This window comes from Myxine glutinosa, chromosome 14 (genome assembly GCF_964187855.1).
Source record: "Myxine glutinosa chromosome 14, kmMyxGlut1.1, whole genome shotgun sequence".
NCBI classification, from domain to species: Eukaryota; Metazoa; Chordata; class Myxini; order Myxiniformes; family Myxinidae; genus Myxine; species Myxine glutinosa.
The window spans coordinates 18,816,206-18,844,138 of NC_136274.1; the positions used below are offsets into that span (position 1 = coordinate 18,816,206).

At 43.3% G+C, this 27,933-nt stretch overlaps 1 protein-coding gene and 1 long non-coding RNA gene across 11 annotated transcripts in view; both read right to left on the reverse strand.

Annotated features, from left to right (window-relative positions):
- The window catches only part of LOC137439459 (multidrug and toxin extrusion protein 1-like), a 649,989-nt gene that overhangs the window by 529,120 nt on the left and 92,936 nt on the right, over window positions 1-27,933 (reverse strand). The window lies entirely within an intron of this gene.
- LOC144888749 (uncharacterized) lies at window positions 97-27,568 on the reverse strand. The gene is made up of 3 exons (XR_013621320.1): window positions 27,458-27,568; window positions 20,246-20,351; window positions 97-3,230 (listed from the first exon to the last, which is right to left on the reverse strand). It is a non-coding gene; the product is annotated as an uncharacterized LOC144888749 (long non-coding RNA).

Here is a 27,933-nt window from a genome sequence, read left to right on the forward strand (position 1 = left end):
TGATATCACCTTTATCTGTCAATATTGTTGAAATGAAGATTAAAATATCTGTATGTTGAAATATGTTGAAAAAGTCAAAACTTTACATGGGGTGTACTTACTTTTTCATGTGACTGTACATGCGCAGAGTACGGAAGGACTCATAACACATCACATTTACCCTTATGGCTCCACACACTTTCAGAAATCTTTAATTCATTTTAGAAATCAACAGTCTAAAGATGCATAGAATAGTTACAGTTGCCATTTGGAACTCTACAAATGCTCACACATTGTTAGTCTATTTAAAATATGATATATATTAATGTAAACATCATGGTTATTTGCAGTAATGATTTGCAAACCAGTAAGGGCTTCAAAGATACCTCTACAGTATATGTCAACATGCCGAAATATACAACGATAGCACACTATTCATCGAGACGACACCTTTCCCATGATGCTCTCCTTTTAAACTTATTTATGACAGCATGGTTTACCACCCGAAATTATTTTTGTTTAACCTTCATGAAACAATTGTCTAAATGAAGAATTGACTTGCATCACCTGATATTATATACTTGGCATTTAATATGGAAATTTTTTTTTTCTTGACTTGGGTTTACTTTCTGAACTCAGTATATCAATCTGGTGAGTTTCTTTTACCCTTCGGTGATGTCTTTGTTGAAAGAACCATGTCACTGATTGTCTTTCGCAGCAAGAAGTCAATAACAGGATTATATCACAGGTGGCATGACAAAATGTAAGGACAGGTACATTTGACGATTGGCTTCACAATCGGGTATATAAGGGTTGTTGCGTCCTGTATTCGTGGAAAAAACTGCTGCACGTCTACAAAAGTTATTGCTGCTTCCTCTGGAGATGGTCCGTCAACTTGACAATGCTGTTTGTCATGGAGTGGTGGCTTTACAAAATTCTGGCATGAAACAGCGTGCTATTGCTCGGCAGTATGGCATCACTCAAGGTCAGGTGTCAAAGATCCTGAAACGAAATGCTAAGATGGGTGTCCCTACTCCAATACCGAGGCCAGGACGTCCACGCAGAACCACATGGAGAGATGATCGCCAGCTGCACCGGTTAGTCTGCAATGGCCGTACCAAGTCAGCTAATCGGCTTCAGGCTGAGTGGCAGCAACTGACAAATGTGCCTGTATCCAGAAGGCTAGTGAAGCAATGACTGGTTCAAGCAGGCTATCGTGCCACGCGTCCCCTGAGAAAGCCACGCCTGACCAGACAACACAGCCAGCGCCGATTGCAGTGGGCCAGAGAGCACTGTCAATGGCAGCCAAGACACTGGAATCACGTGACCTTCAGTGACGAGTCTAGATTTCTGGTCTATCGTCAAGATGGCTGCGTCTGAGTGCACAGACAAGTGCATGAAGCCCACAACGAAGATTGTATTGTGCCAAGAGTCCAAGCTGGGGGTTTGGGCTGCTTTTGTGGGGTGACCGTTTGGGCTGCTTTTCATGCAGGGGGCAAAACTGACCTGGTTGTTCTGAATGGAAACCTGAACCAGTTCAAGTACAGGGTCATTATGGAAGAAACATTGCTTCCATTTGCTCGTGCAGCCTTTCGAGGAAACGTTGTCTTCCAAGATGACAATGCACGGCCTCATCATGCTCGCATGATCCAACACTGTCTTGCTGACCGTGGTGTAGAGCATATGGAGTGGCCTGCCATGTCCCCGGATATGAATCCGATAGAGAACTCGTGGGCAGAATTAACGCGTCAAATCGACAACTTGACCAGCAGCCGACCTCTGTGCGTGAATTGCAGCAGACTATTGTCACTGCATGGCAAGCGATTCCTGTCCAAACCTTGGCAAATCTCGTGAACAGCATGCCTCGACGTGTACGTGCTCTCCTGAATGCTCGTGGGGGTTACACGAAGGACTGAACTGTAATTTTACTGTCCGTAATCGCTTTTGTCATAATTTCGCTTTTGTTTTTGTTGATTTTTTTTTTGGCTAATGTGCAAAATAAAGAGATACTTCTGGAAAACGTACAGAAGTTTAACACAGTACTGTCCGTGAATTGAGTTCGATATCAGTTTACATCACCTTCAAGGATCAATTTATTTGCTTCGAAATGTCAAATGTGGTTTTTGTTTCTTTTAAAGGTCACATTAACAAAATCTCGAATAATTTCAATATAATTCCAGTGAACTTTTGGTTCTAAGTCATCTTGAAAAGTAAGTTCACCCCCACAAAAAAAAATTCCATATTAAATGCCAAGTGTGTATATTGTCAATTGAAGTGTGACAGCTTTCTTAATAAACAAGTATTACGTAATTCTTCATGTAGTTTTCCTATATTGTGAAGTCAACCTAAACTTTGTGTGTCTCATTCTGTTACAGTTTGCTAATGTGGAGATGCTTACTACGTTTGTGATGGACAGCTGTGGACCGTACCTGCTCCAAAAGCTGCACAGAAAAGAGTTTGTGGTTCTGCTCGTCTGTTTAACTCAAATGATAATGGGAATTCCTTACATCACCCAGGTATGCGTTGTAGTAAGCAGCACCTGGCCATATGAACAAAGGTTTAAAATCGCAGTGTTGTGAATACAACACAAACACTACAGTTGTAATTTGAACCAACTACATCATACGATTAGACTTGAAAAGCTGATACTGACAAGCTCGCCAAAGTAGAAATGCATACAGAAAGCATAGTGTGACGTTGCAGAGGGTGCAAATTAGGTAGAATGATAAGTTAGCATGGTCTGTGTGTGCTTGTGTAGGTTGGAGCCTTTTTGTGACTCGGGACCCATTGGATGAAGTTGTCCTGTTGTTTATGCCATCAGAGGTGGCAAAGAGTAGACAGGAAACTTCCCCCATGGCCCGTGCTCTGAGCACAAGGCAATTCAGCATGGCATAAGAAGACCTCACAAGGGTGTGCTGCAACATGTCACATTATTGGTCGTTCCTGCAGCCGCCCATGCTAGGGAAGAAGCGAAGAACATTCAAAGGCACAGTGCATGGCTATGGGAAGTTGGTAAAATGGCTGTACACGGACTCGTTTGTTCTCTTCTCTTCGCCTTCTTCTGTCCTTCTCTGATCTGTTTCTGAGGTCTTGGTAGTTTTGTCTCTTCCGATGAAGTCGAGTGACTCTCGGTAGTCGGATAAATTAAGTTGATCATAGCCAGGAACGCTTGCGTTCTCTCTCAGGTCTCTGGTGTCAGTGCAGAGTGAGCCTGCCTTCATAAATGTTGGAGTCAGGGTGACCAGGTATGACTGAAAAAAAAAACAAATACAGATACTTTCAATGTGCACTGCCCCCATGCCAAATAAATAAATAAAATCCTCCAGCGCGGCATTGCTGGGGCGCCTTCGTCGTGCTACAAGTGCGCAAGATCGCCGTCCATGTAGCGACTGTTATCGATACGGGTCCAGCAGAGTGTTTCTATGCATGTCCGCACACTACGACATCTTTCACTGGAAACGTATTTCGCTCCAAAAAACGTCTGGGTGTGGGTTTGAACTCCCTGTACCATCACCCGATTATAATCTGTGGTTGGAAAAGTAATCATCGATTTATAGATGTACTTGGTTGAAAAAAACCGTATGCATGGTTACTTATTCCGTTTGAACGCAAGTGAAGATGAGTGTGGACAAGTGGGGATACACGGGAGGGAAAGGGGATTGTGGGAGCGAGAGGGGATTGGGGGTGGGAGATGGGGAATGGGGGAGACAGAGGAATGGGGGAGAGAGAGAGTGGGAGAGAAAGGGGAGAGGGATCCAATGCTAGCTTTACCCATCACTTTACCCATCTCGTTCACCATAATGTCAAAAGTGGTATTTTTAAAAGAAATTTTTACAAAACAATTGAAAATAAAATACAGAAATATCCAATTTACATAACAATTCAACTTTGCAGAAGTTGCAGAAGCAACTTTCTAATAGCACCTAATTTCTCATCTGAATGACTCAACACTTCTGTGTTCGTCAATCTGGGACAAGCCTGGTCATCAAAGTTATCAAACTTCACACCGGCCTCAACCTCTGGATTCTCTTGCACCCCGACTACAGGCACGACAGGTGAGACAGGAACCATTTTTTTCACAGGCTTCCTCTCATAATATTTCTTCAGTCGGTTGTCATGACACAGCTGCCGGTTTTTCCGTCGGTCAGGAGTTGTCACCACGTAATCTGTTTCATTAACCCTCCTTTCTATTGCATAGGGACCAAAATATCTAGCCTGTAGTGGCTGACCTGGAACAGGAAGCAACACGAACACTCGGTCCTCAGGACGGAAATTTCTTATCTGAGATTTCTTGTCATGTCTCACTTTCATTTTATCGTGTGTCGCTTTCAAGTTTCCTCTCGCAACTTCACAAGCCTTTGCCAATCTGTGCCTAACCGTTGACACATACTCCACCACTGTTGACTCTGACTCCTCCTGTAGCCACTGTTCTTTCACCAATTTCAACGGTCCTCGCACTGCGTGTCCAAACACAAATTAAAAAGGACTGAATCCCAATGACTCCTGAATAGATTCCCTCGTAGCAAACAACAATAAGGGTATTCCCTCACCTCAATCATTGGCACATTCAAAACAATACGTTCCGATCATATTCTTCAATGTCTGGTGGAACCTTTCCAAGGCCCCTTGGCTCTTGGGATGATAAGTACTTGATCTTACTTGCTCCACTCCCAACAGGTGTACCACTTGCTGAAAAAGTGGATGAAATTGGAACCCTGATCAGACTGGATGACCTTAGGTAGGCCAACCAAAGTGAAAAGTTTAATCAAGGCCTTCACAATAACTGCCGCAGTAATTTTTCTAAGAGGCACTGCCTCTGGGAACCTTGTGGAAGCGCACATGATGGTCAGCAAATACTGATGTCCAGCCTTAGTATTAGGTAAAGGGCCTACACAGTCAATAATGACACGGCTGAATGGCTCTTCAAAAGCTGGAATTGGTTTTAAAGGTGTGGATGGGACTTTCTGATTAGGTTTTCCCACCAGCTCGCAAGAATGGCAAGATTTACAGAACTCCGCTACATCACGTCGCAATCCTGGCCAGAAAAAATGTACCAATATTCTGTCACAGCTCTTGTTCACTCCAAGGTGCCCGGCCAAAGGTGTCACATGCGCCAAACTCAATATCTCCTTCCGGTACGGCGGTGGCACCACAATTTGGTAATGAACTTTCCACTCATTGTTTGCTGGCACCTCCGGTGGTCTCCATTTTCTCATGAGTATTTCCCCTTTCATGAAGTAACCAACAGGTATCTTCATAGCCTCTCCCTCTGTAACGGCTTTACCAATTAAACTCTGGATCTCCGAATCTCCGTGTTGTTCTTCAACAAGTCTCTTTCGGACCAGCACCGTTTGTTCAACCTCGTTCCCAGATGTCTCCGACGGACACTCCATTTCCTCTATTGTTCCAGATGCCACCTTTTCCTTGAGTTCCTTGATGTCACTCCCTTTCCTATTACCTCTTTCAGAATTTTCCTCCAATACCTCTAAGGAACCCAAATTCACATCACCTTCCTTCTCCTTCTCTTCAGAGCGCTTCCTACCCATAGCACGAGTCACAGCACAGGATGGAAAGATACCCGGAATCTCCTGCTCTGACTGTGCGGTGTTATTTTCCATACTGGGCTTTTCCACCAACATTGGATTACCAGAAACTCGACCACCGGCCAAATCATTCCCGATAATAAAAGAGATTCCCTTTACAGGAAGAGTGGCTTGCAATCCTACGGTGACTGGTCCTGACACCAAATCAGACTTCAAATGGATGACATGAAGTGGAGCTTTAACATAGCCACCAACCCCCAGTAAAAGAACACGAACACCAGTTGCCGTCTTCTCTGACAATGGCAATGGCTTTAGCTCTTTCACGAGCCTCGATCTTGTATACAAAAAAAAGAAAAGAAAAAAAAAGGCCCTCAAGCATCAAAGATTGATGTGCTCCTGTGTCCCTCAATACCCTAACAGGTCTCTGGTTCGTTAAGTCTCCATCCAGTGAAACAAACCCCTCTGAAATAAAAGGTTTGTAACCCTCTTGAACAAGGTCGTTCTGTGATGCCGTAACTTTGGCATGGGAACCTTCACAAGGCACTGTCCTCCAAGGACGATTTCTCGCATTGGCCAATGCATTCGGAGTTGTACTCGTCTGACTCCGCTCCTGATTTTTCCTTTTCAGGGCATAACATTGGGACATCAAATGCCCAGGTTTCTTGCAAAAAGCGCAAGTAGGCCCGGAGGAAAAACTCGTGGTCTGCCTCGGACCCCCCGGAAGATAAGTCTGTCTTGGAACTGTAGTCTTCTGATCCCTAAAATTCGCGGTATCAGATTTGTCCCCATTGTCATCTCTAGGCCACCTCCATGAATATTTGTTCTCCGCCCCTGATTTACCATAACTCCCCCTGGCTAACTCGAGGCGGGAAGTTAGGTTTGTGGAACCCCATCCTGTGTGTCAAGGCATAGTCATCTGCCACGGTTGCTGCCTCATACAACTCTGGTACTTTCTTTTCATCCAGATGTACTTTAATGTCCGCGTGGACACACTGTTTGAATTCCTCCACCAAGATCAATATTGTCGCAACAGGTTGAAGTCTTTCCCATTCCCCTTAGAGTCACACCACCGATCAAACATGGTTTCCTTCATTCTGACAAACTCCACATGGGTCTCACTCTCATTCTTCCTGGCATTCCTGAATTTTTGCGGATAAGCTTCAGGGACCAATTCATAGGCTTTGAGAATGGTTTTCTTCACTATCTCATAATCTGCACATTGGTCAATCGGTAAAGCCGAATAGATATCTTAAGCTTTACCCACCAGAACACTTTGCACTAACATAGTTCAGGACCCCACAGACCATTTTAGCATTTGAGCCACTTTCTCAAAGTATAAAAAAAAACTTGGCTACCTCCTTTTCATTGAAGGGTGGAACCAGCCTCACATGCCTACCAACATCCCAAGTGTTCTGACTAGTTGTCGAACTAGCCGGCATGGATACTTCTTCTCTCCGTTCTCCCATTAATTCCAGCTCCTTGAGTTTAAGTTCCTTCTGATACTCCAGGTCACGTTCCTTTAACTCCCTTCCGGCTCTCCTTTCCTCTGCTCTTCTCTCCTCGATTTCTCGTTCCTGTTCTGCTCTTCTTTCCTCGAGTTCCCTTTCAGCTCTCCTTTCCTCTGTTCTTCTCTCCTCGAGTTCTCGTTCCTGATCTGCTCTTCTTTCCTCGAGTTCTCGTTCCTGTTCTGCTCTTTCCTTTTCTGCTTTCCTTTCCTCTGCTTTTAACCTTTCCTGGCTCTGCAGTTGCATCTCCATTTTCCGGAGCTCCACATTTTCTTTTTCCTCGGGTAACCAATCCAAGGCTACCTCTTTCCATGTTCCTTGTCCCACCAGAGATTCTACCACCAATGTCTGCATCTCTGCTTTCTTCATATTAACTCGGACCTCCAAGTTAAAATGTTTGGCCAATATCAAGAGTTCCGATCTTTTTAAGGCTTGGAACTGTGCCTCATTAGGGGACGCCGCAAAATTTTCTGCATCAGACACCATGGTGACTATCAGTTAACACCTGTTAACCTTCACACAAAAATATTTCAAAATTTTTTTTTGAAAAATTTGGGAATGTTAGAAAAATTCCAAATTTGGGAATTTGGGGAATGTTAGGGAATTCTATCCCGGACGAATGTTAGGGAATTTAATCCCAGACGAGAATGTTAGGGAATTTAATCCCAGACGAGCCCCAAATTTCTGTTACGTGCTCCTCCCCAAACCCCGGTCACGGTGTACCTCCGAGCCCCGAGACGTGTCACGGCAGAAAGATGTGTTATTCTGTATGTCAAAAATCAATGGTGAAGCCACACCAATTGTTACCAACAAACAAGTATTGTATTAAGATCACATAAGAATAACAGTACAACAACAATAGTAATCAATTGTACAACCAATATATATTTCCTATGATGGTACCATGAGGTTCATACAATACAACTCACTGTGCTCCAAGTGAGAGAAAAGAGGAACATTCCCCAATGTCTCTATTCCGCATTCAAGCCAAAGTCGATCCGCTCCAGCGATCGTTAGAACGACGTCTAATCGAGATCAGAATCCCGTTTGGATGACAGTCACAGTCACGCGGCCAAAGCTGCGCAAAGGTGCCCTCAAGGTGACTGGGAAATCACACCCCTCGGGAATGGACGCCCCACGGCTCCCAACCGGCGAACCGCAGATTTCCCAATCAAAAGCCATGTTACACACACACACACACACACACACACACACACACACACACACACACACACACACACACACACACACACACACACAAGATTCACGTCTGAATGCGGTGACAATGGTTAAGGCAAAGTGAAAAACCTTGAGCTTGAGAAAAAAGCGCAAAGCGCGCGAGTCAAAATGGCTGACGGCCCGTTCTCGAGGAGTAATGGCACTACGATGATTCTCCTCGGAATCGACCGCAAAACCTGACACGCAGGTTGATCTGTCACAGCGATAAGAACTCTATCGCAGGAATCCCCTTCCTGGGAAACCCAAAGTTCACTCGTGACTCTCATTCGCCAATCGTTCGCTCCAGACCTCAAAGCAGCTAGGCTTCTTGTCCGACTCACTCGCTCCGCCTTCTCCTCCTCCTCTTCCTCTTCTTCGTCGTGCGGTTTCATTTAAAACATTAACTTTTTTACCTTTTGCAAATAGTAATCTCTATCTCCCTTAAACGACAACAATAATAGTACATAGAATCAAAAATGTTTACAGTGGATGAAAACCACAACGGAAGTGACGAATCCTTAACAATTGGAGGAGAGTTTGGTGAGCAGAGCTGGTTGCCAGACCATATCGAAGGCACGTGATATGTCAAGGGAGACAGCTCTGATTTCCTGTTTGGCATTGAGGACCTCCATCCATTGTTGAGACAGCAGAAGCAACATGTCCAGAGTAGAATGAGCTGGTCTGAATCCAAATTGATGATCGGAGATCAAGCCATTGGAGAAGAGGAAGGATTTGATATCCGAAGCAATGACGGATTCCATGACTTTGCTGATAATTGGGAGCAGGCACCCGATGTCTGTCGTTGCAAGGATCTGTTTTTGCACCTTTTTTGTGTAAAGCGGTAATGTTTGCTGATTTCCAAGGTGCTGGCGGGTGACATTGAGCAAAAGAGAGGGTGAAAAGAACAGAGACAGTGTAAGGTGGAGCGGCAGATCAGGATTTTAGGACCCGTGGGCTGATGCCATCTGGTCCAGTTGCAGAATCAGAGTCGAGGTTTGACAAAAACTAATCTACCTTGTCAGCAGAGAAGGACACAGAGTCCAGGAGCAGTTGGGTTCGACTGGGTAAGGTGGGAACACAGAGAGATGGGTTTGGGACACAAGATTTTGAGGCAAACACAGAGTTGAGGCATTCAGCTTTGTCACGTGCGGTGTCAACTGTGTAGCCATTTGAGGTAAGGGAGGGGATGGAGGGGGAACCAACACCAGAAACAGATTTGACCAGATGCCACCAGGGTTTGGAGGAAGGAGACAGGTTTGAGAGTTCATTCTTGAGTGTGGAGAGATAGTGCTTCCTGGCACTCCTGAGGGTAGACACACACTTGTTCCGAGCTTGGTGGAAGGAACTGAGATTTCCTTCAGTTAGATTTGTCTTCCAAGAGGCAAAGGCAAGTTGTTTCAGGGCAACTGCCTCACCACAAGATTCAGTGTACCATGAACGGGAGGAAGGGTAAGACAACTGAAGACGAGATGGGAAAAATCTGTGCATGAGAGAGAGCAGTTTGCTTTGGAAGAATTCCCAGAAAGAATTGATGTCAGAGGCAGTAGAGATGGGAGACCAGTCCAGATGATTGATGGCTGCTTGCAGACCGTGCCAGTCGGCCTGAGTGAAATGCCAGACTCGTCGACGCTGAGGAGGCTCTGTGAGAATGGCCAGAGAGATGACCACTTTAACAAGCACATGATCAGAAGAACCGATTGGAGCAGAAGAAGAGCAGCAGACATTTGCAGGGAAGTTTGTCATAACCAAGTCTGGAAGAGAAGATACTCCATTGACTGAGATCCGGGTCGGGAAATTGACAGATTGTGTCAGTCCCAATGGGTCGCAGAAGTCCTTTGCTGGGGGTGCCATGGCTGGTGAGAGAGGGCCCCACACACAGCCAGCTGGCATGATGACAGTTGAAGTCACCACATATGAGGAGGGGGTAGGGGGGGAGAGGGGGTGGGGGGGGAGAGAAGGGGGGGTAGGGGGAGGGGGTGGGGGGGAGGGGGAGGGGGTGGGGGTAGAGGGGTGGGGGGAGAGGGGGTGGGGGAGGGGGTGGGGGAGGGGGTGGGGGAGGGGGTGGGGGGAGGCGGTGGGGGGAGGCGGTGGGGGAGAGGGGGGATGGGGGGAGGGGGGAGGGGGGAGGGGGGAGAGGGGGGAGAGGGGGTAGGGGGAGAGGGGGTAGGGGGGTAGGGGGAGAGGGGGTAGGGGGTAGGGGGGAGAGGGGGTAGGGGGGAGAGGGGGTAGGGGTAGGGGGGGAGAGGGGGTAGGGGGAGGGGGGAGAGGGTAGGGGGAGGGGGAGGGGTAGGGGGAGGGGGAGAGGGGGTAGGGGAGGGGGGAGGGGGTAGGGGGGGAGAGGGGGATGGGGGGGAGAGGGGGTAAGGGGTAGGGGGGAGAGGGGGTAGGGGGTAGGGGGAGAGGGGGTAGGGGGAGAGGGGGAGAGGGGGTAGGGGTGAGGGGGTAGGGGGATAGGGGGTGAGGGGGTAGGGGGGTAGGGGGGAAAGGGGGTAGGGGGTGGGGGGAGGGGGGAGAGGGGTAGGGGGAGGGGGATGGGGAGAGGGGGTAGGGGGAGGGGGAGAGGGGGTAGGGGGAGGGGGAGAGGAGGAAAGGGGGGGGAGAGGAGGAAAGGGGGGGAGAGGAGGAAAGGGGGGGAGAGGAGGAAAGGGGGGGGGAGAGGAGGAAAGGGGTGGGAGAGGAGGAAAGGGGGGGAGAGGAGGAAAGGGGGGGAAGGAGGGGAAGAGGTAAAAGGGAGGGCAGGGGTTAAAGGGGGGGGGAAGGGAGGAGCGAAGGGGGGATAGGGGGAGGGGGAAAGGAGGAGCGAAGGGGGGATAGGGGGAGGGGGAAAGGGCGGCAGGGGGAGGGAGAGGAAGAGGAGGAGGGTGGAAGGAGGAGGAGGAGCTCGATGGAGCAGCGAGCGAGCACTTTATGTGTGTGTGTGTGTGTGTGTGTGTGTGTGTGTGTGTGTGTGTGTGTGTGTGTACGCATGTGGGACCATTACCACCATCACACTGACCTGGCAGAGAACTGACGAAGAAGTTACTTTCCATCCAACACGACTGACTCTGTTCTCCCAGATTTTCCGTCTTTTAGCATCTGATGAAAATCTATACATCTTGAATCCCTTCTCCGTTCTATTTGTGCACCCACAGGCGCTACAACCTGTCATTTTGTCGTAAAATCGATGTAAAACACGAATGAGAACGCTGCGTACAGCGGGAACATTAAAACGCTGACCGATATACGTCCGATCCTGATCCTGTCCGCGATGGACTCAAAATGGCTCCACGCAATCACGTGACTAGATTTTTCCGGACCCTCTAAGTCGCAACTCTGTATATAAAGGGACTCTCGGTAGGGAGAGCAGTTGATCGTGTGTCAGAGATTACAGAAGAGTTACAAGAAAGGGAAGGATAAGGAGGATGAAAGGTTTGATAGTGATGGGATGAGGCACAGTGAGGGGTTGTTTGAGGGGGAGTAGAGGAAAGTAGAAGGTTGGGGGAGGTGGAGGTGAGATAGAAGGGAGACGGAGTGGGGAGGAGGCAGCTTTGAGGGGGAGGGGGGAGAATTGGAGAGGGATGGTAGGGGTGGGAGATTTGAAGGGGAGGGGTTGGGGAGGAGATTTGAAGGGGATGGGTTAGGGGTGAGATTAGGAGGGGAGGGGAAAGGGGGGAGTTTAGGAGGGGAGGGGCATGGGGGTTTATTTGGAGGGGAGGGGCAAGGGGGGGAGTTTAGAAAGTGGATGATTAATGAAAGACGAAAATTTATAACAAATTGGGTTTATTGTGATTTTCAAGTTAGAGATCCGTTTAAGAACGATAGAGGAAGGGTTGGATTGAATGTGAATTTAGAGCATGCAGTGAGGAAGAATTATAAGAGATTGAATTTTTTTGGAAGTGGAATGAGTTGAAGAGGAAATTGAAAAGAGCCTTTTAAATAGGAAGAAAAACAGCATGTTGTAATAAACCACTGAATAAAACACTGCAGGGGAAAGTTTAAACATATTTAAACAGAACCGTGAAGAACAATCTTATATTCACAAAAATACCAACGGGGAGAGGGCCTCGAGGGACAACCACGAGTCACATGAACAGGGCAAAAGGTGGAAGGCAAGGAGATAATGGGGGCGGGGCGAGACAGCGCACGTGGACAGAATCACATGATGAGACAAAAGCACACGTGGAGAAAGGGAATTTTTTTTTTTTTTGGTTTTGTTTCTGGGGGGTTTTGGGGGGCGGGGGATTTAAAACATTAGACAAAGAGTAGATGTTCAGGGAAGTTCAGGGGAGAATGGAAAAATCGAAGAACCAAGCAAAAACAGCAAATGAAGGAACTTAGTGAACAAACTTCGACGGGGGAAGCCTCAGGCTACAAGGCCGCACATGCAGAACAAACAGAAAACGAATAATTTATTACGAGTTACAGGAAATTCAAACCAAAACGAACCAGAAACAAACAATAACGCATAGACGCCAAAATAATGAGCAGAAATTTGACAAACACACAATTGGAAAAATAACTTAACTTTGGATGCCCGGAGAGAACAAAAGTCGCCACCTCGATCGCGAAACCGGAAGTGGAACTTCAGAAACCGGAAGCGGCACGTCTTTGGTATGATTTGGCCAGGGTTTGAACTGCCGACCTCTGAGACGCAGAGAAGATGCTCCAACCATTAAACCACCAAGTCTGGTCTTTTTTGAAGACTGCCTGGAGCATATCGGCATTGAGCGACTTCAATGACCTTATGGTGTTGATAACCTCTTTCTACGGTGCATCCAAAAGGGTTTTTCATATGTGTTTGTTCCGATGTAGCGCAAGAATAGGTCTGTCTGTCTGTCTGCCCAAGCAACAACTGTTTTACCATTTTATGGAGAATAATAATTCATAATTGGGTCAAAATGTGAAAGCGCAAAGTAATATTCAGTGTAAATAGCCCTTATTAGCCCATCCGCTGCACAGCACGAGACGGCCGGGTTTTTAAAATCGTTTTTGTGTTTCTTTATTTAATTACCACGAGCAAACGTGTCCGGTGTTGCTGGATAACACTGAGTCGCTTCCTGATGGTACTATGAAGAGAGGAGGGGAGGAGAGGAAGGCGGGGGAGGGAGGAGAGGAGGGAGGGGAAGGGAAGGAAGGGGGAGAAGAGAGAGGAGAGGGAAGGGGGAGGAGAGTGGGAGGGGGAGGGTGGAGCAAGGAAGTGGGAGAAGTGAAGGCGGGGGGGGGGGAGACGCCTCACCACACATCGCTACACTATAAACTCCGGAAGGGAATGATACAGTACAATGATACAGTTCGACATGGCGGACATTTGATTTGTTGCTTTTTAACAAGTATATTTTTATAGGTATATTCATACAAATATCTATTAATACAATGAAAGTATATCACACAAAAATGTTCGTCAATAAAAAAATGGGTAGGTAAAAACAAAAAGAAAGCTCTGTCTACTGTAATGCCATAGTTTGCAAAAGCAGCCTGAATAGCGTTCACCAAGTGGTGGTTCACCTCGTTAGTCATATTCAAAAAGGGTGTTATGACACACCCAAACTTCCCTGGCCTTGTGACTAATTCATTAAGTACACACTACTACACAGGCATTTCTCACTTCATTTGTGGAGCCCTCGCCAAGCAGCTTAAGCACTCCAACAAAATGGGCGATAAGGAACGGCTGGCTTGGCAAGCGATAGCAAGCTGATTGCTTCTGGTTGAATTGGCCAAAAGTGTTCGGGACACCACCTCTTTAATACTTGAAAATATACACAATCTGGGTCCATCATCTAGAGGGAATTTAAAAAACAGATCGCAGTACAGTGGAGTGACACCCTATACCATGAAAGTATGAATTAAGTAAAAAATTATAATGAAGTAAAAAAAAAAAAAAACTAACCCCAGAAGGAGAATGTCAGCCTCGCTTAAATAAATGAATATATACACTTCATTATAAGAATCGCTAGACATGGTAAATTTTGTCAGGTTTCACTCCAGATTTGGACATTTATTTCGTTAGTCTACACTCTACAGGATCCAATCCTCATGTCCGAATGCAGATTTTGATGATATGCTTCAATTATGTAATGATAATAATCGATCGCGTTTCCAAGGCAAGGCACGTTTGAATTGGCCGAAACAAAATGGTGGCTAAAGAACACAGCGAGTGGCAGTCGGCGGACCAAGATGGTGGGCCGCCATATTGGTAACGCTTTTTCGGGGTTTTTCTTATGAGCACCTCGTTCATCATCGTCAAAAAGGGTGTTATAACACACCCAAACACTCAGTTTTCATCATTGCAATCTGTTGGAGGTCCAGTTGTATGCATGCAAAGTTTGAGGCAGCTAGGTTTCATGGTTTTGGAGTTATCGAGGAGAAAGACGGATGGACGGACACTGCCTTTTATTATTATAGATTTGAGCTTCAGTGAGTCTGTCCAGGCCATAACTTTTTTATCATTCGAGATTTTGACTTGAAATTTTCAACAAACCTTTATTTTGAAAATATAGAGAACACTGATTAATAAAAATTGCCATTGCTGCTGTTGTTTTTATCAAGTTTCATTTGAGTACAAAGCGGATATGGACGGGCTTTGCATTCGGGATGCTTTCTAGTTTGAATTTATAAAGAAGGACTTCAGTCTCCAAGACAATGTCAGTATTTGCCTGTATTTCCTATCACAGGATCCAAGGTGTGATCCATCCATATGGAATGTGCAGCAATACATAGACTTTCCAAATATCCTTTGTTGATGGCCAGGTCACGTTCTTTCAAATCTGTCTTTTGGCAGCATGTTGGCGATGCCAAGTAATCTCAGTATTGATTGTACACAACAATGATTGGGACAATGTTGTACACGTTTTATTTTTAACAAATTCTTATACCATCCAGTGCATTGTGGACAAATGAACCATGATCAATCCCGCCCCTCTTCCTGCAGAGTGGAATGTACTTGTTCCAGCTGATAGAAGGTCAAATTCTTTTTTTCATCTTTCCATTTAATATATTAATCGAGCTGGTTGTGATCTTCTGGATATATGGTGAGTATCTTTAACAAATTGTAGAGTGTGATTAAAAATATTTGGATCGTTTCAGAAATAATGATGTTTAATATTTGACACCCAATGTTGCATGATTTTTTTTGTGCACAAGGTTGAGGCTTGTGGTGGAGCTAGAACACAGAATGAATCATGATGTAACAAACCAAAAGGAGCAGCAGAAAGAGAGAGGGGCACACAAACAATAGGAATAAGGGAAAAATAGAGGGAGACTTGGATAAATAATGGATGTGGGGAATAATGTGGGTGTTGTGGAGGACACACGGGTTGGACAAGATGGATACATCAGCCAGACTCTCAGGAAGGCCTAGCTGGAAACTTGGAAAGATGTGGGATTGGGGAGGGTTTATGCAAAAAAAACATGGTTTAATAGAAAAGTTTATGGTTTTAGATAAGGGATGATTTGAGATGGTGGGGAACAGCTGTTTCCAAGATCTGGAGGGAATAATGAGATTGCAGAGAATGGGGAAGTTAGTTGTTGATATAGCACACCTCCTGGTGGCCTTTAAAAACAGCTATATGAAATGCGACCACCATTTTTCTGCAGTACAGCAACGATATTCAAGCACAAGTACCCAAATGTATACAGTACGCAAACCTATCTTTGTGACCTATATTACCTCCACCACCGAAGGTGGACGGAGGATATGTTTGTTTCAGATGAAAATTCATGATTTTATGCAACCTTGACCTTTGACGTTTTGTTGCAAAAAAACCAATCAGCTTCTTGATTGGTGAACCAATTCAGTCATACAACATGCGGATTCGTATTCAGTCACCCAATATGCAAATTCTTAAAATTTCAGGTCAATTGCATGAAAATTGATGATTTTATGTGACGCTTGACCTTTGACCTTTTGACCAAATTATTTTTTTGTGTTCTCCATATTCTCATAATAAAGCTTTGTTGAAAATTTGGTAACAAGAGCTCAAATGGTAAAAAAAAAAAAAAGAAGTTACGGCCTGGACAGACACATACACAGAAGTGATTGCAAAACCCCGTCTCCCGCTGTGTTGGGGATTGGCTAAATTATAGTCTTCACAAGCTAGTCCAAAGTGATGCAGCTAAAAAATGCAGATAAAATGTGACTAAATCAGATTGACAGAGAATATCATGATTTTCAGTTGCATAAGTATTCAAACCATTTGCTAGCTAATGAACACCAAATCACTTCAGGAGCAAATTATTTGTTTGAAAGGTTACAAAATAAGTGTAATAGGTTTCATGTTGGTTGTTATCTCCATTTGCGGGGTTTTGTTCCACCTGCATGTAATCACTTGTTAACCCGTCCCCTGCACAGCAGAAGGGGTTTTGTAATCGTGTGTGTGTGTGTGTGTGTGTGTGTGTGTGTGTGTGTGTGTGTGTGTGTGTGTGTGTGTGTGTGTGTGTGTGTGTGTGTGTTTTGTTGTCTTTGTCCGTCAAATGTCCGCAAACATGAAAATGATGAAATTATACAAAATGAAAGGTGAAGCAGGGCAGCCCCCAGCTGAACTAGCCTCCCTGGGGACTAACCATCCTCAGAGGATTTGTGTTCCTCGACAAGGTAATGCTGTAGTTAACTCAGATATCCGGGCTGTAGGAGGTGGCCATTCTGGGTTAGCCAATGGGGAACACTTGTCCGAAGTCAAAGTGCGTAAATGTGGGATTTGCAATCGCAAAACTTGTCTTATACTTACCACAAACAATATAATTAATTGTACAGTAACGGCTAAATCTTACAAGTTAAAAGAAACGAAAGAATTATTTACATGTAAAACCTCAAATATAGTTTACCTAGTGACCTGTAGCAAATGTGCAATGCAATATGTTGGTGAAACAATGCAGAGATGTAATGTGAGAATGAATGCACACAGGAGCGGCATGTAAAACCCAGATAAAACTGCTGGTTGTCCACTACTTACCCATCATTTTACTTCTGGATATTGTGAAAATGCGAGCTTCAGTGTTCAGGTTATAGAAAAGATAAGCGGAAATGGCCGTAAAAAGAATGGGATGGAAGATAAAACAATCACACAATTACGAAAGCGTAGAGAACTTTTCTGGATTAAAGAATTAAGAACTGCTTACCCTTATGGATTAAATGAAAGAATTAATGACACCTATACACAGCAAAATGGACAAAACATCATCGCCTCTGTGTTTAACACCTCACCACGAGACTCTCAGAGACACAGAGTACATAACTATGGACGTAAATGTCCAATTATCGACACACCACAACAAATCGTAAATGAATGGTTAGATCTTAACAAATCCAATATCTGCACATTACTTCACAGCAGCAGAATTAAGATAAATACCTTTAAAAAAATACAAATGAAAGAAGTTTGGCAAATCGTGAACAGATTAATGGAAGAGGACGATCAAGAGGAACTCCCAATCCAACACATGGCAGCAATTCTGGCCATGATTGATCATAAAATGTACAAAGAGAAACCTAAAGAAGTTAATAGTAGAAGAGACAATGATATCATCAAAATTATGTTTGATAACAAAGGGGTGGAAATGATCAATATCGAGAAAATACTTCAACATAAGGAAGTGTGGAGTAAACTTCCAGAAACAATACAACAGAGAGAGCGACCAAGAGATGTGTACACTTTGGGAAGTTCAATTCGGGGAAAGATCTTCAACTACAAGGACACTGTACAATCTATAGATGTAGAGGAATGGCTAAATAACATCATTGTAATTGTGAACATTCCGCATTCAAAGATCCACATCATAAACACGTCATCGCAGGTGATCTCAGAATAGTGAAAGATAAAAGATTACGTGCGTTACTTACAAAAGGACCAAATTATCGAGAAAATAAAAGAATAAACTGGAATAAAGCAATGGAACTTACAATGATGGGACTGGGCGAATGGATCAGAGGACAAATTGATAAACATAAAGTACCAAACACACAAATGGCTTTATGGTTGGAGGAGGTAGAGAAACATGTGAAAAGGAGAGTTGTTGATTTGAAATGAAAAGTTCGAATCAATAATCCGAAGGCAATTTTAAACAATCCAGAGACACGTGATTCCTTAAGGCAGCTTCAAACGCAATGTGTTATTGTTCCAATTGACAAAGCAAATAATAAAATTGCATTTGTATGTAAAACATTCTACATTCAAACACGTTTGGAAGAATTGGGCTGAGACACGGGAATTTCAAAGACCTACAAAATAAGTAACGAGAACAAAACAGACTTGATACAACACCATACAAATCACTCAACGGTGAGAAGACTGCTAGCTCCGGATAAACACCATAAATTACCATTCATTTACTGGATCCCAAAAATGTACAAACACCCTTGTAAGATGAGGTTCATCATCGCAAGTGGAGTATGTAATTTGAAACCTTCATCGGGTAGTATAACAGCGGCGATGAAACTAATCTATAAATGCTTAAAAAATTACCATGAAAAAGTGACGTTTTATTCTGGTATTAAGATATTCTGGATCATTGACAATTCCAAACCGGTAATCGACAGTATCCATAACATTAATAACAAGGGTAAAGCAAAATGTCTTTCAATTTTTGATTTTTCCACATTGTACACAAACATTCCACATGACAAGCTCGTAACCGCATTGGACAGAGCAGTAGATAAAGCATTTGCAGGAGGTAATAGCGTATACATTAATGTATATCAAAACAGAGCACACTGGTCTGTAAAGGATAATCAATATTCAGGCAGTTTTTCAAAAAGTAAACTCAAAGAAAGTATTCCATTTCTGCTAAACAACAGTTTCTTTACATTTGGCAACAAAATACTCCAGCAGACAGTGGGGATGCCCATGGGTTCAGATCCCCAGATACTCCAGCAGACAGTGGGGATACCCACGAGTTCAGATCCAGCCCCTTTCTTTGCAAATTTGTTCCTGAACATGTACGAGTTCGATTGGGTCCAGAACATGTGCAGGAATAAATTAACCTCACAAAGGTGTGGAAACATCTTCAGGTTCATTGATGATTTGTTGGCAATTAATGATGGATTTGTGTTTGAACAGCTTCATGATATATGTCCAAAAGAACTTGAATTAAAAAAGGAAAACCAAACTTCCACTTCAGTTTCCTTTTTAGAATTACAAATTTAAATCCATAATAATAAATTTCACACCAAATTATTTGATAAACGAGATGCATTTCCATTCCACGTTGTCCGAATGCCTTTCTTAGACAGCAACATTCCCAAAAAGCTATTTTATGGTACGGTTGCAGGTGAAATAATTAGGACTGTAAGAGCAACCACACACAGCTCTGAACTGATCAATAAATTACAACAACTCGTCAGACGTATGTTAGCACAGGGAGCTGCAGTTGGTAGATTAAAACAAGTTTTCTGTAATATCACAAAACGATACCAAATCGAATTAGTAAAATACAATACGAATATAAAAAATATTATTCATGAGATATTTATGTAAATACAGTACAATATAATAATTAAATATACTACAAATCAATGTTGTTAGGAATCAGTGGTTGCTAGGATATGGCGACATGCCAAAAACCGTTATAAATGACAGTTTGGACATTCGAAGTGTACAATATAATATTATTATATTACAGTACAATATAATACAAGTACAGTACAATATAATATTATTCGTGAGATCTTTATGTAAATACAGTACAATATAATAATTAAATATACTACAAATTAATGTTGCTCGGAATCAGTGGTTGCTAGGATACGGCAGCATGCCAAAAACCGTTATAAATGACAGTTTGAACATTCGAAATAGAGTTTGATAGAAAGGTAGGTGGTGTGGTCATGCTGTTTGGTCGATTGATGTATTTAAGGGTAAGATGTGAATGATTTAATGATATTATCATATTATAGTGTGTGTAAGGAAAGTTATAAATATATGATAACACATTAAATCCTATTGCGAGTAAAGTTGGAATAAGTGATGTTGCATTGATGGGTTGACTGACTGCCTGGACGCAACTGAGGTTGTGGATCCACTGATTTACCATCAATTGATGTGGATCCATGATCGAGGTTGTGGATCCGCCGTTTGGAGAGGTCCTGGGCTGAAAGGATCGAAACCTCGAGGAAGAACGGTGCCCAGGTGATGATCTGCGCAGTCGGGAAACTAGTCAATTGTTTACAGGTTAAGGTTCTTGCTTTAGGTGGAGAAACTATGTTTGAGGTTTACAATTTAAATAAAGGTGAATGTGGGATGTTGTAAAATTAACATCATTTACAACAATCCTTTAAATTATTTAAGTTTAGGAACAACAGATACTGTACAATGAATTAAGTGTGTGTGTGTGTGTGTGTGTGTATGTGTGTGTGTGTGTGTGTGTGTGTGTGTGTGTGTGTGTGTGTGTGTGTGTGTGTGTGTGTGTGTGTGTGTGTGTGTGTGTCTGCCTGTGAATGAAAGAGAGGGATAGAATTGTGAGGAACAGAAATGAAAAAACGAGGTGTGTGTGTGTGTGTGTGTGTGTGTGTGTGTGTGTGTGTGTGTGTGTGTGTGTGTGTGTGTGTGCGCGTGCGTGCGCGTGTGTGTATGCGTGTCCAGGCTGTAACTTTTTTTTTTACCATTTGAGCTTTTGTCTTCAACTTTTCACCAGAGTTTAATTATGATAATACGGAGAAGGCAAATTAATAATTTGGTCAAAAGATCAAAGGCCAGCATCACATAAAATCATCAATTTTCATCCAATTGACCTGAAATTACAATTTACCATTTGAGTTTTGTCATCAAATTTTTACCAAGGCTTTATTATGAGAATATAGAGAAGGTAAATGAAACAATTGACCTGAATTAATAATTTTGTGAAAAGCTCAAAGGTCAAGCATCACATAAAATCGTCAATTTTCATCTGATTGACCTGAAATTTTAAGAATTTGCATATTGGGTCACTGAATTTGTTTAACAATCAAAAGGTAGAAGATTTTTTTTTTTAGATCAAAAGGGCAAAGGTCAAGGTTGCATAAAATCACCAATTTTCACTAGATTCACCTGAAAGTTATAGAATTTGCATATCAGGTCACGGAATTGGTTCACGAATCAAAAGGTCGGAGTCGATTGTTTTTTAGATCAAAAGTTCAAAGGTCAAGGTTGCATAAAATTGTAAATTTCCGTTCAATTGACCTGTCATTTTAAGAATTTGCATATTGGGTCACATAATTGGTTCACCAATCAAAAGCTAGAACCTGATTATTATTTTTTTACATCTAAAGCTCAAAGGTCAAGGCTGCATCAAATCATCAATTTTAATTTTGTATTTTTTAAAACTGTTTTCCTTATTTTGGTATTGTGAGGAAGAAGAAGAAGAAGAAGAAGAAGAAGACGTCTGAGTACATCAACCAACAAGGCACACATGAAGACCAAGCAGCTCTCCAAAGAAGTCGGACATAAAGTGGTGCAGCAGAATCATTCAGGAGATAGTTATAAGAACATTTTAGTCACTCATTATCCCTTTGAGTACGGTGAAATCCCTCAATAAGAAACGGAAGACATATCATACCACCCAGAATCTATCCAGATCAGGTCGCCTATCCAAACTCAGCAGCCGAGCAAGCAGGCAACTGGTTCAGGATGTCACTGTAAATCCAACAATGACTTTGAAAGATTTGCAAGGCTCCTGTTTTGCAATATCCTGTTTCCCTTTACAAAGCTGGCATTTATGGAAAGGTGGCAAGAAAGAAGCCATTGCTGAAAAAATCGCATCTAGAAGCTCGTATGGAGTTTGCAAAAAAGCGTTTTAATGATACTGCAGGCATCTGGAGAATAGTTTTGTTGCCAGACAAGACAAAAATTGAACGTTTTGATCTAAATTCAAAGTGTTACGTCTGTCGCAAGCCTAACACCGCACATCACCCAGTCATCAACCATCTCTACTGTCAAGCATGGTGGTGGCAGCATCATGTTATGGGGCTGCTTTTCATCAGCAGGGACTGGCAAACTTGTCAGGATAGAAGGGACAATGGATGGTGCAAAGTACAGGAGAATCCATGATGTAAACCTGCTTGAGTCAGTCATTAATCTGAAACTGGGTAGGAAATTCACATTTCAGCAGGACGATAATCTGAAGCATAAAGCTAAATCCACACTGGACTTGCTCAATGAGAAGAAAATAAATGTTCTTGATTGGCCCAGTCAAAGTCCTGACTTGAACCCAATTGATAATTTATGGGGAGATTTGAAGATTTCAGTCCATTGACGATTCCCATCAAACTTGGCAGAACTAGAGTAATTTTCAGGTGAAGAATGGGCAAAAGATTTCACCATCTCACTGCAAAGCTGCTAGAGACCGACCCAATAAACTCGTAGCAGTCATTGCTGCAAAAGGTGCTTCCATCAAGTACTGGCTGAAGCACCTGTGAATACTTTTGCAGCCAACGAGTGTTGATTTGTACATGTTTTTTGCAGGTATTACTGACATGTAACCTACTTCAACAAAACAATGGTTAGTTTGATCTCTTCAGTAATGAGTCAAAAAAGTCCATTTGGAAAAATTGTTTCCACATAGTTTGTAATCGTACTGAAATACACAATTTGGTGTCTGTCTGTCTATCTGTCTGGCCGATCGTGATACATTCGGTCGTTACTTATCCAATCTCAACCAAACCTGACAGGAGGACTAAGGGTCACACAATGGAGGTTGTAGTGAATTAATGTGCCCCCAACCACAAGGGAGTTGGCTACCTCGGGCGAAATCCATGTTAAGGTATATCCATGTATAGATCCATAATCGTGGCGTTTTTCCAAGGCTGCTTCTAATTAAAAAAAGTAAAAACAACACTTTTGATAATAGCATAAATAATAGTAATGTTATTAGAAAACAAAATTATTTCTAATCATATCCCCCATCCCCAAGGGTTTTTCCTCCTTGGACAAATACCATGTTAACGTTTGCAAGTTGCTTATCATGGTGTTTCATGGGGCACCCAAAAAATAGTGTTAGTCACAAACAGGTATGCTTACCTTTGAAAAACAATCGCTTCTGCTGTTAAACACTAAACTGAAAGGGAGGAAAACCCGGATGTGTTCAGTTGCCAAGCAGCTAGCTAGCGCTTGCTAAGCGAGCCGGTCCTTATCAATGGCTTTGAATGGAGTGCTTCCTTGAATACATAAGCTACTTGGTGAGTGCTCGACAAGAAACTTGGTAACTGAACACACCCCACACGTTCTTGAGGCCCGATTCTAGATCTACTGTAATCTATATATCCAAGAGAGGAGAATAACATGACAATTCCTGCCACTCCCATAAGGAGTGGGTATATTAGTTCATCAAAATGTGTCATTATTGGTAAGGGGTGAATACTCCTCCAGGCCACTGTATTGATTATAATTACATTATTGCATTGACTTTCAAAATCACGGGCCCTGAAGAAATGACCAATTACCACCACCTTTGGTCAATCATCAGGCCTGGGCAGCTGGTTCATGAAATAATTTTGCCAAAAACTCTGGCAAACAGCACAATAAGGTGGGAGTAATTGGGGTCTTTGCCAAATTAGTAGTGGTGCCAGTGGTAGTAGTTGTAGTAGTAGTAGTTGTAGTAGTAGTTGTAGTAACAGCCTGATGAGTGCTAAATTCCCAAAATAAATTAATTCTGCCATACTTTGCAACAGAAGCCTGGTGTTGGCTTAGCGGTTAGGGTGCCGGCTTGGGATCCAAGGATCCTGGGTTTGAATCCCGGTTGATCGTTGACTTAACGCCAGGGGGGTTGACTCAGCCTGTCATCCTTCCGAGGTCGGAAAATTGAGTACCAGTTCACTGGTAATTCCCTGTGTGTCGCAAGAGGCGACGAACAGGGTTGGTGGCAGGAAGGGCATCCGGCCGTAAAACATTGCTTCAGAAAAAGAGGACCACGGTGCCCGAAAAAGGCCAACCCCTGCTCTGCGGGGAAAAATGGCCTCTAAAGGTAGTTTTATATTTTGCAACAGGTATAAAAACAGATGTCCCCGAAAGGTGAAGAAGTAAGTAAATTAAACCCCAGCAAGAAGACAAAACACTGTACATTGGGATCAGAAAGAAAAAACAAGAAAGGAAACCTGTACCCATGTTTCATGCAATCACTACAACCTTTACCAAGGCCCTTCACTTTGTTTGAGTTAAGATATTTGAATGTCTATTAAACTATTCTTCACTCAATATTGAAACTATTTTAAAGTGGCGCTGATTAAATCTTTCAGGTACGAAGCGACTCTGTGCCAATGTGAAGGAGATGACGGGACAGAAGCCTGGTCTGTGTTTCCAAATATGCTGGAGATTTTTAACCCCTTGCATCCTCATGGTAACTCAACGGAGCACATTCATTTATTTCAGTGACAAAACATGAACGCTATTCATAAAAATTGCATCTCAATTGTTATCATATATTTCAACACGATTGTCTCTCTGTGTCTGTCTGTCTGTCTGCCTTTGATCATTATGAACAGCCACATCGTTTAAGTTACAAACTCCAAACTCGGGGTATAAATACAACTTTGTGTGGGGTGTAGTATAGGCTACGTGACAAAATAGTAGAGGGCCCAGTGGTAGTCGTACCAGCAACAGCCTGACGAGTGCTAAATTCCCAAAATAAATTAGTTCTGCATTATTTTGCAATAGGTGTGAAAACAGATGGCTCCGAAAGGTGAAGGGGTAAATTAAACATCAACAAGAAGTCAAAACATGGGTGTGTGGGTGTGTGGAGGGCCGGGGCAGGGCGCGATTTCTCTATGTAAATGTGTACCGTGTAGTGCAACTTTGTTGGTGGTGGTATCAGCCAAAACCTCAACAAAGGTGGTCGTGTCAGGGGGTATTACAATTTCCTTCTTTTCCTGGACAACGGTCTTTTCCTCCCCTACCTCTTCTCCCTCTCCTCTCCCTTTTCCTTCCCCTTTCTAGCAGCAAGGGACATGATGACTAATTGCTCCATCAGCGAAGCGATTGGTCAGCTCTTCTAATTTATGATGATTTTATTCAAATGTACACTGTCTTGTGATCTTGAAACCCTGCAATTTGGCATTCGTAAATGTGGGAAGAAGGCTGCCAGTGGTGATGGTGGGGTGAGGTGGGAGAGTAGTTAACTTTAAAATTGAGAAGGCCATTTGACTTGTAGAAAATGATGCATGTAAAACTAGAAGTCACTAGGCCCACATGAACAGACGGTGCAGGCAGAATCAATTCACCAAGCTTTTTCCTCAGATACCGACGCTCTGCTAGTAAACGTTTGGTTAGTGTGGCAAGGTTTAAAACCAGGAACAACCAATCCACTCTTTCAGTACGAGAGGACAAAGCACCAGGGTGAAGGTGAAGTTTTACGTGGACTCTCTCATCTCGAGGGGCTTGGAGCTAGGAGCTTCACCACCCGCTCGCTATTCACGACAACCCAACAAACTTTCCACTTCTCGGGGTTATCTTTTGTCTTGTGCCATTTTTGATCGCTTATTGCCAGTGGAATATTCATTTTGTTTAACCACCGCTCTGGTCACCCCGAAGCACTGGTGTTTTTTGTCTCCTGAAAATCAACATTTCACAACGGGATTTCCCACCGAGACCTGTGACCCAATTCTGAGGAGCATTGGCTGTATCTCAGTGGAATATCCACCTTTATTCCTGTTTCGCCATGTTCGTCGAGCCTAATCGAGACGGAGGATTGCCAGGAAGCATCTATCCACTGTATGACCACACACACGAGTCGAAATTCATGCATACAAGAGATCTCAGACTAGAGATCAGGGCTGTCTCTCAACATATCTTGAGCTTTCGATACAGTCTGGCACCCTCTTTATTTCTTTGCTGAGGACTCCACCCTCTGCTGTGACATCCCTCATCCTTCATATCGGCAGAGAACAACATCTTTCCTCTCTTCAGACCTCGACAAAATCAAAAGCTGGTCAAACACTTGGAATATCTTTCAATCCTGAAAAACTCACACTCTCAGTCTATCTCTCTGAAAGAACAGTATGGCAAACCCTCCATCTACTTTCGCAACAATCCTCTTAAAAACTCATGGGTCTCACTGTCAGCTACGATCTTCGAAGTTGGCTTCCAAAGCCAGTTGCCGACAGGACATTCTCTGTCGTGCAAGGTTCTTCCTTTGCACGGCTGAACTCTTATCCATCTACTCTACACAGCCTTCATCCGCAGCTTGATTAAGTACTGCTCCCCACTGTGGGCTAGATTTCCAGCTTTTCCTTCCTAAGACTATGCTTCTGCATCCATCTCGTCTCCCACGTGCATCCTCATCTTCCCCTCATTCCTCCCCACATCACTTGTTTGTCCCAAGTCTCCCTGTTTTTTCCGCTAATCCCTGCTGTTGGTGTTCAACCTTCTTTCGACTGTTAATTTTGTTCTGTTGCTTCCTGATCCGTTCTGTGTTCCAGCTTTTCCATGAACCATTACTTAATGTATGTAAATGAACCGTCATCCTGATACTTCATAGGCAAGGCTTTTCATCAGTGAATGAACTGACCTCTGGATGGACGTCAAGCTGGATGTCTCTTCTGCTAGGATTTGATGACAGATGTTAAAGATCCTGCAGTAACTTTCAAAAAGAGCAGGCTCTGAGGTGCTGGTACATTGGCAAAGTTTTAATTTCCTCCCCTCGTTAAGCAGCCCTTCAGCAACATCTTGCAATGCAATCACAGTCTGTCCAGAGTACATTTTCAGCTATGGAAACCTTTTCGGAGTGGTCATGGGTCCTAAACCTCATGACCGTGATGCCTTCTGGGATATGGGAGAATCACGTTCACTTGGCTCACAATGCAAGTAACCTCAGCACAACCTCAGTTGTGAGGAAAGATGAGAATAATGGCTGTTTACAAGAAATATGATGAAAATATTACAAGATTATATCATAAGTAACCCTGGGATATCTTATTTGCATCTTAATGCTGCAAATTTGCTCTTCGAAAAGCCAAGATCTTGGAAACGTCAAAACAATATTTTTCATCACCTTTCTGCCAGATTGAGGCCTAAAGGCCTTCCGTTTCAATGCTTTGATTTGAGCATTAGGGTATTGTTCCATTGGGATTTGAGATTAGGGCATTGTTCCAAAATGAGAAAGGTGCAGATCTGAGAAAGGGAATATGTCGTTGATGTGACGTGATTGAAAAATTAAAAATTATTGGAGTTTGGTGAGAGGTTTGAAATAATAACTTATTTTCCTGGATTCCTGCAGGCAATAATCCTTTCTAAAATCATTCTTTACAAGACCGTTCGCTATGGAGAATACACTTACCCTTCATGGGCGTTGGTGTTTCTGGGGTGGATGACAACCATCTTCATCCTCATTTGGCTCCCATTAGGAATGGTTCATACGCTCACCAGAACTACTGGCACCTTCTGGCAGGTAATCCACAGCAAGATGAATGAAACAAGGAAAAAGTACATTTGCATGTGCATAAAATATATATTACACAAAAATAAGCGCCAAAAATAAACACAAACATTATTACAAAGACCAAATGACATGGTGAAGTGTATTTCAACCTGAAGACCAGTCTGGTAAAGCTCATCCAAAACAATCCACATGCACCTTTACTCAAATGCCAAAACACAAAGTGTTTTGTGCAGCATGATGACAGTTGGGAAGCAAGGCCTGGGTTAAGTTAACTTGTACATGTGTCATTTTATTGTTTAATTTATACCATGCATTCAAAAATCTGTTTTATCTATTACCAGCAAAGGTACCTGGCATTGCTGGGCAATGGAGAT